Source organism: Schistocerca serialis, unplaced genomic scaffold (assembly GCF_023864345.2).
Source record: "Schistocerca serialis cubense isolate TAMUIC-IGC-003099 unplaced genomic scaffold, iqSchSeri2.2 HiC_scaffold_1153, whole genome shotgun sequence".
Classification (NCBI taxonomy): Eukaryota; Metazoa; Arthropoda; class Insecta; order Orthoptera; family Acrididae; genus Schistocerca; species Schistocerca serialis.
The window spans coordinates 112,501-117,500 of NW_026047352.1; the positions used below are offsets into that span (position 1 = coordinate 112,501).

The 5,000-nt window shown below is 52.5% G+C and overlaps 1 non-coding gene across 1 annotated transcript in view; it reads left to right on the top strand.

The window, feature by feature from the left end:
- Window positions 1–3,865: 3,865 nt before the first annotated feature.
- The window catches only part of LOC126432767 (small subunit ribosomal RNA), a 1,909-nt gene continuing 774 nt past the window's right edge, over window positions 3,866–5,000 (top strand). Inside the window, exon 1 of the ribosomal RNA XR_007578210.1 lies at window positions 3,866–5,000. This exon is cut by the window's right edge and continues 774 nt beyond it. This is a non-coding gene — a ribosomal RNA (small subunit ribosomal RNA).

A 5,000-nucleotide genomic window follows, 5' to 3' on the forward strand; every position in this document is an offset into this window, starting at 1 on the left:
ATCATAACCAGACCGGGAGGTCCACCCAGAAAACAGAATATCCCACCCTTCCGACATCCGCCATTGCTCAGCTAAGCCACGAACACCCACACATGTCCTACACAGGGGTGCACCCAACATCACCATACTGCCTCCTGTCACAGTACACAAACAATGGCAGGAATGAAAGACACAGATCTGCCACAACCTTGGAATCGGAGCGCCGCCTGTCATGAGCCACAAGTGCATCCTGACGTGACAAATCGGATGATCCCGCAGGCATGCACTTACGATAATCACTATCAACGAACCTGCCGCCGCCCCCCCCCCCAAATACACCTTTCCCTACAACAATGTGTACCTTAACCTAAGCTATATCGTACCTTAACCTAACCGACATTGCGCCTTAACCTAACCTACGTTGTACCTTAACCTAACCTATGTTGTACCTTAACCTAACCTATGTTGTACCTTAACCTAACCTACGTTGTGCCTTAACCTAACCTACGTTGTGCCTTAACCTAACCTACGTTGTGCCTTAACCTAACCTACGTTGTGCCTTAACCTAACCTACGTTGTGCCTTAACCTAACCTACGTTGTGCCTTAACCTAACCTACGTTGTGCCTTAACCTAACCTACGTTGTGCCTTAACCTAACCTACGTTGTGCCTTAACCTAACCTACGTTGTGCCTTAACCTAACCTACGTTGTGCCTTAACCTAACCTACGTTGTGCCTTAACCTAACCTACGTTGTGCCTTAACCTAACCTACGTTGTGCCTTAACCTAACCTACGTTGTGCCTTAACCTAACCTACGTTGTGCCTTAACCTAACCTACGTTGTGCCTTAACCTAACCTACGTTGTGCCTTAACCTAACCTACGTTGTGCCTTAACCTAACCTACGTTGTGCCTTAACCTAACCTACGTTGTGCCTTAACCTAACCTACGTTGTGCCTTAACCTAACCTACGTTGTGCCTTAACCTAACCTACGTTGTGCCTTAACCTAACCTACGTTGTGCCTTAACCTAACCTACGTTGTGCCTTAACCTAACCTACGTTGTGCCTTAACCTAACCTACGTTGTGCCTTAACCTAACCTACGTTGTGCCTTAACCTAACCTACGTTGTGCCTTAACCTAACCTACGTTGTGCCTTAACCTAACCTACGTTGTGCCTTAACCTAACCTACGTTGTGCCTTAACCTAACCTACGTTGTGCCTTAACCTAACCTACGTTGTGCCTTAACCTAACCTACGTTGTGCCTTAACCTAACCTACGTTGTGCCTTAACCTAACCTACGTTGTGCCTTAACCTAACCTACGTTGTGCCTTAACCTAACCTACGTTGTGCCTTAACCTAACCTACGTTGTGCCTTAACCTAACCTACGTTGTGCCTTAACCTAACCTACGTTGTGCCTTAACCTAACCTACGTTGTGCCTTAACCTAACCTACGTTGTGCCTTAACCTAACCTACGTTGTGCCTTAACCTAACCTACGTTGTGCCTTAACCTAACCTACGTTGTGCCTTAACCTAACTTACGTTGTGCCTTAACCTAACTTACGTTGTGCCTTAACCTAACTTACGTTGTGCCTTAACCTAACCCATGTTGTGCCTTAACCTAACCCATGTTGTGCCTTAACCTAACCCATGTTGTGCCTTAACCTAACCCATGTTGTGCCTTAACGTAACCCATGTTGTGCCTTAACGTAACCCATGTTGTGCCTTAACGTAACCCATGTTGTGCCTTAACGTAACCCATGTTGTGCCTTAACGTAACCCATGTTGTGCCTTAACGTAACCCATGTTGTGCCTTAACGTAACCCATGTTGTGCCTTAACGTAACCCATGTTGTGCCTTAACGTAACCCATGTTGTGCCTTAACGTAACCCATGTTGTGCCTTAACGTAACCCAATTTGTGCCTTAACGTAACCCAATTTGTGCCTTAACGTAACCCAATTTGTGCCTTAACGTAACCTAATTTGTGCCTTAACGTAACCTAATTTGTGCCTTAACGTAACCCATATTGCGCCTCAACCTAACCTATATTGCGCCTTAACCTGACGCACGTTGTCGCTGAACCTGCTCTGTAATTGTTATGCAACTCGTTAAATTAGTGTAGTGTTGCCTAACCGCAACCCTCGCAATATAGTTCGCTATTCGCACTGCCCGGTCCCCTGTGTATCGCGTCATGTTAAACACCTTGCAAGTGTTGCTGACTTTCCACATGCTCCTGCTATACACTGTAATGTGGATAGCAGCAGGACGTACATGCCCCCCCCCTTCCCCCCTGCCTTCGCAAGCTGGTCGTTGAGAAGTTTGCATGTTCAATGCCCTTCGCATGCCGACGTACTCAGCCTACGTTGTGGTACGGCCTGTCACCTGTCCGCGGATGTACACAAAACCCACAAACTGTGCTGCACATTGGTCCGTATGTACTGAATGATACATCGTGGCACATGTGTGACCGTACGACGACTGCGCCTAGCAACGGCGGACCATACAGTCCAAATATTGTGGACGCAGCTACGTGTCGTCTCCCTTTAGGAGCTGGATTGCAGTGTGGTACGCCATTCAGACGTGTGGGAGGAACGGACGCCCTGGATGGCGATCAGCATGAGCAGTCTGTTGATGTAGTGGAGCGTGTATTCGGACGTAGTCGTCTCTTCTCACACACTGTGATAGCATGTTGCACCGCGTTCCACATCTGCGACATGCTGCAGAGGCCGGCTGACAGTCGTTCGCGCAATGGACACCGCATACGTACAGGGGCTACCTTCCACGTGTTCTCTAGGCGTGCACATGTTGTTGCGTCTATGTGGGCAGACGTAGTGTGTTGTGACACCTGACACAGGCATGCAATACTCGTTGCAAATGGCGATGGACGTCTACGTTTGCTGGTGACGTTACGCAAATGAACAACTGGTAACCCGTTGTGGTGCGGTTGTTCTCGCTAGAGGTGAATCAGTGTTGGCGACGATCGGTCGAGCTATTAACCGGTTGTTTCATGGATACCCACCATGCCCACGAACGTGAAAGGGGACCCACCATGCCCACGAACGTGAAAGGGGATCTGGGTGTGAGGCGATACGCGGCGGTGGCTGGGTGGGACCGTCCCCGGCCGGTGAGGGGGGGCCGCCCGGCGTGCTGGCAGCGCGGTGCGTGGGCGCACGCGCTACAGCCGGCTGGTGGGGGCGGCCAGTGGCAGGCGCGCCGGCCGACGGACGCGGCAGGCGGCGCAGCTGCGCGCCGGCGCCCCCTGCTCGCGGCGCCTTGCGGCCAAAGTAGGTCCTCGCGGGCCCGGTGCGAAGCGCGGTGGCCATCTGCAGTGTGCTGGTCCGATTGAGGACTGTGTGCGCTGAGGATGCGCCGCCGCCCGGCGCTCGGCGCCGCGACGCCGTCTGCTGCTCGGTCGCCCCAGCGGTTCTCGCAGGTGGTTTGTATCGCAGCTGTGCGGACGTGTTGGCGCGTGCGCTGTGCTGGGAGAGTTCGCTTCGGCACCCAAGTGGGGCTTTTGTCCTTCTGTGGCGCTGGCGTTGGAGCTGCCGGTCACCGTAGGTGGCGCGTGTTGTCTCCCGCCGGCAATGCCACGACAGCACGCTCCCGGGCCTCTGTCGGCAGCGGCAAGCTCAGTTGGGAGCACGGGTGGTCGCACCTAAAGCGTCTACTCGCCTAACTCCGGGCGATTGCGCCTCTCTCGAACCCGACCAAGTACTTAGGACGGCGCTGCGCGCCGCCGGGACCTGAGAGGGTTTCGAGGTGTGTTGTGCAGGGGAGCTCAGCCTCCTCCTGTTTGCAGAATAATTGAGCGGACGCTTGCGTGTTCGCGCGGGCCCCCGGGACACACTCCCGGGCGGCCGGCTGCTCAGCTCTAGTTGACGCAGCTCCCTGGTTGATCCTGCCAGTAGTCATATGCTTGTCTCAAAGATTAAGCCATGCATGTCTCAGTACAAGCCGCATTAAGGTGAAACCGCGAATGGCTCATTAAATCAGTTATGGTTCCTTAGATCGTACCCACGTTACTTGGATAACTGTGGTAATTCTAGAGCTAATACATGCAAACAGAGTCCCGACCAGAGATGGAAGGGACGCTTTTATTAGATCAAAACCAATCGGTCGGCTCGTCCGGTCCGTTTGCCTTGGTGACTCTGAATAACTTTGGGCTGATCGCACGGTCCTCGTACCGGCGACGCATCTTTCAAATGTCTGCCTTATCAACTGTCGATGGTAGGTTCTGCGCCTACCATGGTTGTAACGGGTAACGGGGAATCAGGGTTCGATTCCGGAGAGGGAGCCTGAGAAACGGCTACCACATCCAAGGAAGGCAGCAGGCGCGCAAATTACCCACTCCCGGCACGGGGAGGTAGTGACGAAAAATAACGATACGGGACTCATCCGAGGCCCCGTAATCGGAATGAGTACACTTTAAATCCTTTAACGAGTATCTATTGGAGGGCAAGTCTGGTGCCAGCAGCCGCGGTAATTCCAGCTCCAATAGCGTATATTAAAGTTGTTGCGGTTAAAAAGCTCGTAGTTGGATTTGTGTCCCACGCTGTTGGTTCACCGCCCGTCGGTGTTTAACTGGCATGTATCGTGGGACGTCCTGCCGGTGGGGCGAGCCGAAGGCGTGCGACCGCCTCGTGCGTGCTCGTGCGTCCCGAGGCGGACCCCGTTGAAATCCTACCAGGGTGCTCTTTATTGAGTGTCTCGGTGGGCCGGCACGTTTACTTTGAACAAATTAGAGTGCTTAAAGCAGGCAAGCCCGCCTGAATACTGTGTGCATGGAATAATGGAATAGGACCTCGGTTCTATTTTGTTGGTTTTCGGAACCCGAGGTAATGATTAATAGGGACAGGCGGGGGCATTCGTATTGCGACGTTAGAGGTGAAATTCTTGGATCGTCGCAAGACGAACAGAAGCGAAAGCATTTGCCAAGTATGTTTTCATTAATCAAGAACGAAAGTTAGAGGTTCGAAGGCGATCAGATACCGCCCTAGTTCTAACCATAAACGATGCCAGC